Source organism: Hyla sarda, unplaced genomic scaffold, assembly GCF_029499605.1.
Source record: "Hyla sarda isolate aHylSar1 unplaced genomic scaffold, aHylSar1.hap1 scaffold_3454, whole genome shotgun sequence".
Classification (NCBI taxonomy): Eukaryota; Metazoa; Chordata; class Amphibia; order Anura; family Hylidae; genus Hyla; species Hyla sarda.
The window spans coordinates 10488-16586 of NW_026610213.1; the positions used below are offsets into that span (position 1 = coordinate 10488).

General features: G+C 45.9%; 3 non-coding genes across 3 annotated transcripts; all 3 read right to left on the reverse strand.

Moving 5' to 3' along the window:
* Positions 1-191, reverse strand: LOC130331019 (U2 spliceosomal RNA). The gene has a single exon (XR_008873999.1). It is a non-coding gene; the product is annotated as a U2 spliceosomal RNA (small nuclear RNA).
* Positions 192-2286: 2095 nt separating this feature from the next.
* Positions 2287-2477, reverse strand: LOC130331021 (U2 spliceosomal RNA). Its single transcript, XR_008874000.1, has one exon. It is a non-coding gene; the product is annotated as a U2 spliceosomal RNA (small nuclear RNA).
* Positions 2478-4565: 2088 nt separating this feature from the next.
* Positions 4566-4756, reverse strand: LOC130331014 (U2 spliceosomal RNA). Its single transcript, XR_008873995.1, has one exon. It is a non-coding gene; the product is annotated as a U2 spliceosomal RNA (small nuclear RNA).
* Between the last annotated feature and the right edge of the window lie 1343 nt (positions 4757-6099).

Here is a 6099-nt window from a genome sequence, read left to right on the forward strand (position 1 = left end):
GGGTGGTGCACTGTACCCGAAGATACTGCCATATCGGGTCAATGCATAGGGCGACGGAAGCAAGCTTCGAAATCGGCCCCCGTTCTCAAAAATCCATTTAATATATGGTCCCCAGATAGGGGACGTATCAGATATTAAACTGATAAGAACAGATACTACACTTGATCTTAGCCAAAAGGCCGAGAAGCGATAACCGTGAAAGGGGCGGGCCCAACAAGGTCCCCTTCATGGGCACTATCACTGCTTGCTGTCAGGGAGGCTGCCAGACAATTTTCCATGCACACTCTGGGCTGGGGGGCAGTCAACCACCAGTACACACAGCAGAACCTAAACCCATACCATTATTGCTAAGCAGCAAGACAGGGGCCCATTGCACTCCCACGGGGCCTTTTTAAATGCAATCCATAACCCGGATTTGCCAGGAACCCTTCTTACTCCTCCTACTTGCATGTGACACTGGGCTTAGGATCTGCATAGGAAACACACACACAAGCACACACCTACCTTTGTTGCCTGCAGATGCCTCCTTGGCTGTCCCCAAACGGTATCAAACCAACACCCACGGGAAGCTGTAAGCATAGAGGACATGCCTGCACCCCATTGGACTTACCTGTGTGGGTTAAATCCGGGTTATTTGACAACCTATGGCGGTGATGGTTCTGCTCAGGCAGAGCAGTGCTGATGCTCCTCATAAAGCTGTCGCTGCTGTGAAGGTTCTAGGTGACATCACAAATCCCTTTGGTTACATACACAACAAAGCTGGGTTGTTGTTGTTTACACTCTGCAAGGCCTGTGGAAGTGAGTGACATCATAGCACTGTAGTTCTGAGGGTTCAAGATGGATGCAACAATCTCCTGTTGCTTCTATGAAGGCCGTAATAGACGACATCACCAAACAGCTCCATAGTCACATACACAGCAAAGGAGAGATGTTGTTTACACCTAGTGATGTCAGTGGTATTGAGTGACATCACAGCACAGTGCTAAGGCTCCTGGGCCTGGACACAGCAGCGGCTGCAATATCTCAACGGAGAATACGTTTATATCTATGTGTGTGTGTGCGCATATATATATATATATATATATATATATATATATATATATATATATATATTTCTCCGCCGAAATCACTTTTAAACCCATTTCCACCTTTTTTTCCCTTCTCTTCCTCTTACTTTTTTTTCACGTTTTTTTACGTTTTTCTCCTTTTCGCCTCTTTTCTGGGCGTATTATTCTTCTTTTTCTTCTTTTTTTTCGTCTAATGCATACCCCATCAGTGCAGCAATGCTTATTCAATACCGCCAGCAGATGGAGACACTGGGGGATAATTTTCTAAGGATTTATACTGATTTTTCCTGTCTGAATTTGTCGCACAGAAAGTTGCAGGCCAAATATGTGTGACATTTCTGCGACTTTAGCTTCTAGAGCATTTTTACAACATTATACATAGGTGCTGAATACATAAAAAGCGACTGTTCAGCGACAAGACAAGTCGCATCGGCTGAAAGTAGGCCAGAATGTCAGTCCATGTTGGAGCAGGTTTAGATACAGTCTAAAGCATAGATCTCAAAGTCTGTGCACAGAATTTAGCAAGGGCCTCGCACCTTCTGATGCATCAGGTAGGTGCACAATAGCATAGCCTAACCCTCTGTACTTTGGTCTATATTGATGCGGGACATAGACAGCCAGCTGATGACCAATCCATTAGTGCAATGGATGGCTGGAAGCATTTGTCTTTGCCTTTGCAATACCACAGAAGCAATGCATGGTCAATGTACAGCAATGACACACCTGTGTGAACAGCCAGGAGACCCCCCCCCCCCCATGTTATGTTACATAGTTACATAGTTAGTACGGTCGAAAAAAGACATATGTCCATCACGTTCAACCAGGGAATTAAGGGGTAGGGGTGTGGCGCGATATTGGGGAAGGGATGAGATTTTATATTTCTTCATAAGCATTAATCTTATTTTGTCAATTAGGAACATTCAGCACCCACCCGCTATCAAGGCAGCTGCCTATCATGTCATGCCCTACCTGCACAGGTGTGCTGGCTACTCAAATGATCCAATTAAGGAGGCCATTTAGTCAGCAGCAGCAGAAGTCCTGTGCCTGGACGCTCCAACAGGGGCCAGACACAAGCAGAAGCAGAAGCAGCAGAAGCAGCAGCAGCACCACCTTTTGTTTATTGGCTGCAGCAGCAGCAAGGCCCACAGGGCTGGCTAGCTGGCTAGCCAGCAAGCAGGTAGCAATGAAAGTAGGAATCTTTCTTTTTAACCCTGTAAGGGGGTGGTGCACTGTACCCGAAGATACTGCCATATCGGGTCAATGCATAGGGCGACGGAAGCAAGCTTCGAAATCGGCCCCCGTTCTCAAAAATCCATTTAATATATGGTCCCCAGATAGGGGACGTATCAGATATTAAACTGATAAGAACAGATACTACACTTGATCTTAGCCAAAAGGCCGAGAAGCGATAACCGTGAAAGGGGCGGGCCCAACAAGGTCCCCTTCATGGGCACTATCACTGCTTGCTGTCAGGGAGGCTGCCAGACAATTTTCCATGCACACTCTGGGCTGGGGGGCAGTCAACCACCAGTACACACAGCAGAACCTAAACCCATACCATTATTGCTAAGCAGCAAGACAGGGGCCCATTGCACTCCCACGGGGCCTTTTTAAATGCAATCCATAACCCGGATTTGCCAGGAACCCTTCTTACTCCTCCTACTTGCATGTGACACTGGGCTTAGGATCTGCATAGGAAACACACACACAAGCACACACCTACCTTTGTTGCCTGCAGATGCCTCCTTGGCTGTCCCCAAACGGTATCAAACCAACACCCACGGGAAGCTGTAAGCATAGAGGACATGCCTGCACCCCATTGGACTTACCTGTGTGGGTTAAATCCGGGTTATTTGACAACCTATGGCGGTGATGGTTCTGCTCAGGCAGAGCAGTGCTGATGCTCCTCATAAAGCTGTCGCTGCTGTGAAGGTTCTAGGTGACATCACAAATCCCTTTGGTTACATACACAACAAAGCTGGGTTGTTGTTGTTTACACTCTGCAAGGCCTGTGGAAGTGAGTGACATCATAGCACTGTAGTTCTGAGGGTTCAAGATGGATGCAACAATCTCCTGTTGCTTCTATGAAGGCCGTAATAGACGACATCACCAAACAGCTCCATAGTCACATACACAGCAAAGGAGAGATGTTGTTTACACCTAGTGATGTCAGTGGTATTGAGTGACATCACAGCACAGTGCTAAGGCTCCTGGGCCTGGACACAGCAGCGGCTGCAATATCTCAACGGAGAATACGTTTATATCTATGTGTGTGTGTGCGCATATATATATATATATATATATATATATATATATATATATATATTTCTCCGCCGAAATCACTTTTAAACCCATTTCCACCTTTTTTTCCCTTCTCTTCCTCTTACTTTTTTTTCACGTTTTTTTACGTTTTTCTCCTTTTCGCCTCTTTTCTGGGCGTATTATTCTTCTTTTTCTTCTTTTTTTTCGTCTAATGCATACCCCATCAGTGCAGCAATGCTTATTCAATACCGCCAGCAGATGGAGACACTGGGGGATAATTTTCTAAGGATTTATACTGATTTTTCCTGTCTGAATTTGTCGCACAGAAAGTTGCAGGCCAAATATGTGTGACATTTCTGCGACTTTAGCTTCTAGAGCATTTTTACAACATTATACATAGGTGCTGAATACATAAAAAGCGACTGTTCAGCGACAGACAAGTCGCATCGGCTGAAAGTAGGCCAGAATGTCAGTCCATGTTGGAGCAGGTTTAGATACAGTCTAAAGTATAGATCTCAAAGTCTGTGCACAGAATTTAGCAAGGGCCTCGCACCTTCTGATGCATCAGGTAGGTGCACAATAGCATAGCCTAACCCTCTGTACTTTGGTCTATATTGATGCGGGACATAGACAGCCAGCTGATGACCAATCCATTAGTGCAATGGATGGCTGGAAGCATTTGTCTTTGCCTTTGCAATACCACAGAAGCAATGCATGGTCAATGTACAGCAATGACACACCTGTGTGAACAGCCAGGAGACCCCCCCCCCCCCATGTTATGTTACATAGTTACATAGTTAGTACGGTCGAAAAAAGACATATGTCCATCACGTTCAACCAGGGAATTAAGGGGTAGGGGTGTGGCGCGATATTGGGGAAGGGATGAGATTTTATATTTCTTCATAAGCATTAATCTTATTTTGTCAATTAGGAACATTCAGCACCCACCCGCTATCAAGGCAGCTGCCTATCATGTCATGCCCTACCTGCACAGGTGTGCTGGCTACTCAAATGATCCAATTAAGGAGGCCATTTAGTCAGCAGCAGCAGAAGTCCTGTGCCTGGACGCTCCAACAGGGGCCAGACACAAGCAGAAGCAGAAGCAGCAGAAGCAGCAGCAGCACCACCTTTTGTTTATTGGCTGCAGCAGCAGCAAGGCCCACAGGGCTGGCTAGCTGGCTAGCCAGCAAGCAGGTAGCAATGAAAGTAGGAATCTTTCTTTTTAACCCTGTAAGGGGGTGGTGCACTGTACCCGAAGATACTGCCATATCGGGTCAATGCATAGGGCGACGGAAGCAAGCTTCGAAATCGGCCCCCGTTCTCAAAAATCCATTTAATATATGGTCCCCAGATAGGGGACGTATCAGATATTAAACTGATAAGAACAGATACTACACTTGATCTTAGCCAAAAGGCCGAGAAGCGATAACCGTGAAAGGGGCGGGCCCAACAAGGTCCCCTTCATGGGCACTATCACTGCTTGCTGTCAGGGAGGCTGCCAGACAATTTTCCATGCACACTCTGGGCTGGGGGGCAGTCAACCACCAGTACACACAGCAGAACCTAAACCCATACCATTATTGCTAAGCAGCAAGACAGGGGCCCATTGCACTCCCACGGGGCCTTTTTAAATGCAATCCATAACCCGGATTTGCCAGGAACCCTTCTTACTCCTCCTACTTGCATGTGACACTGGGCTTAGGATCTGCATAGGAAACACACACACAAGCACACACCTACCTTTGTTGCCTGCAGATGCCTCCTTGGCTGTCCCCAAACGGTATCAAACCAACACCCACGGGAAGCTGTAAGCATAGAGGACATGCCTGCACCCCATTGGACTTACCTGTGTGGGTTAAATCCGGGTTATTTGACAACCTATGGCGGTGATGGTTCTGCTCAGGCAGAGCAGTGCTGATGCTCCTCATAAAGCTGTCGCTGCTGTGAAGGTTCTAGGTGACATCACAAATCCCTTTGGTTACATACACAACAAAGCTGGGTTGTTGTTGTTTACACTCTGCAAGGCCTGTGGAAGTGAGTGACATCATAGCACTGTAGTTCTGAGGGTTCAAGATGGATGCAACAATCTCCTGTTGCTTCTATGAAGGCCGTAATAGACGACATCACCAAACAGCTCCATAGTCACATACACAGCAAAGGAGAGATGTTGTTTACACCTAGTGATGTCAGTGGTATTGAGTGACATCACAGCACAGTGCTAAGGCTCCTGGGCCTGGACACAGCAGCGGCTGCAATATCTCAACGGAGAATACGTTTATATCTATGTGTGTGTGTGCGCATATATATATATATATATATATATATATATATATATATATATATATTCTCCGCCGAAATCACTTTTAAACCCATTTCCACCTTTTTTTCCCTTCTCTTCCTCTTACTTTTTTTTCACGTTTTTTTACGTTTTTCTCCTTTTCGCCTCTTTTCTGGGCCGTATTATTCTTCTTTTTCTTCTTTTTTTTCGTCTAATGCATACCCCATCAGTGCAGCAATGCTTATTCAATACCGCCAGCAGATGGAGACACTGGGGGATAATTTTCTAAGGATTTATACTGATTTTTCCTGTCTGAATTTGTCGCACAGAAAGTTGCAGGCCAAATATGTGTGACATTTCTGCGACTTTAGCTTCTAGAGCATTTTTACAACATTATACATAGGTGCTGAATACATAAAAAGCGACTGTTCAGCGACAGACAAGTCGCATCGGCTGAAAGTAGGCCAGAATGTCAGTCCATGTTGGAGCAGG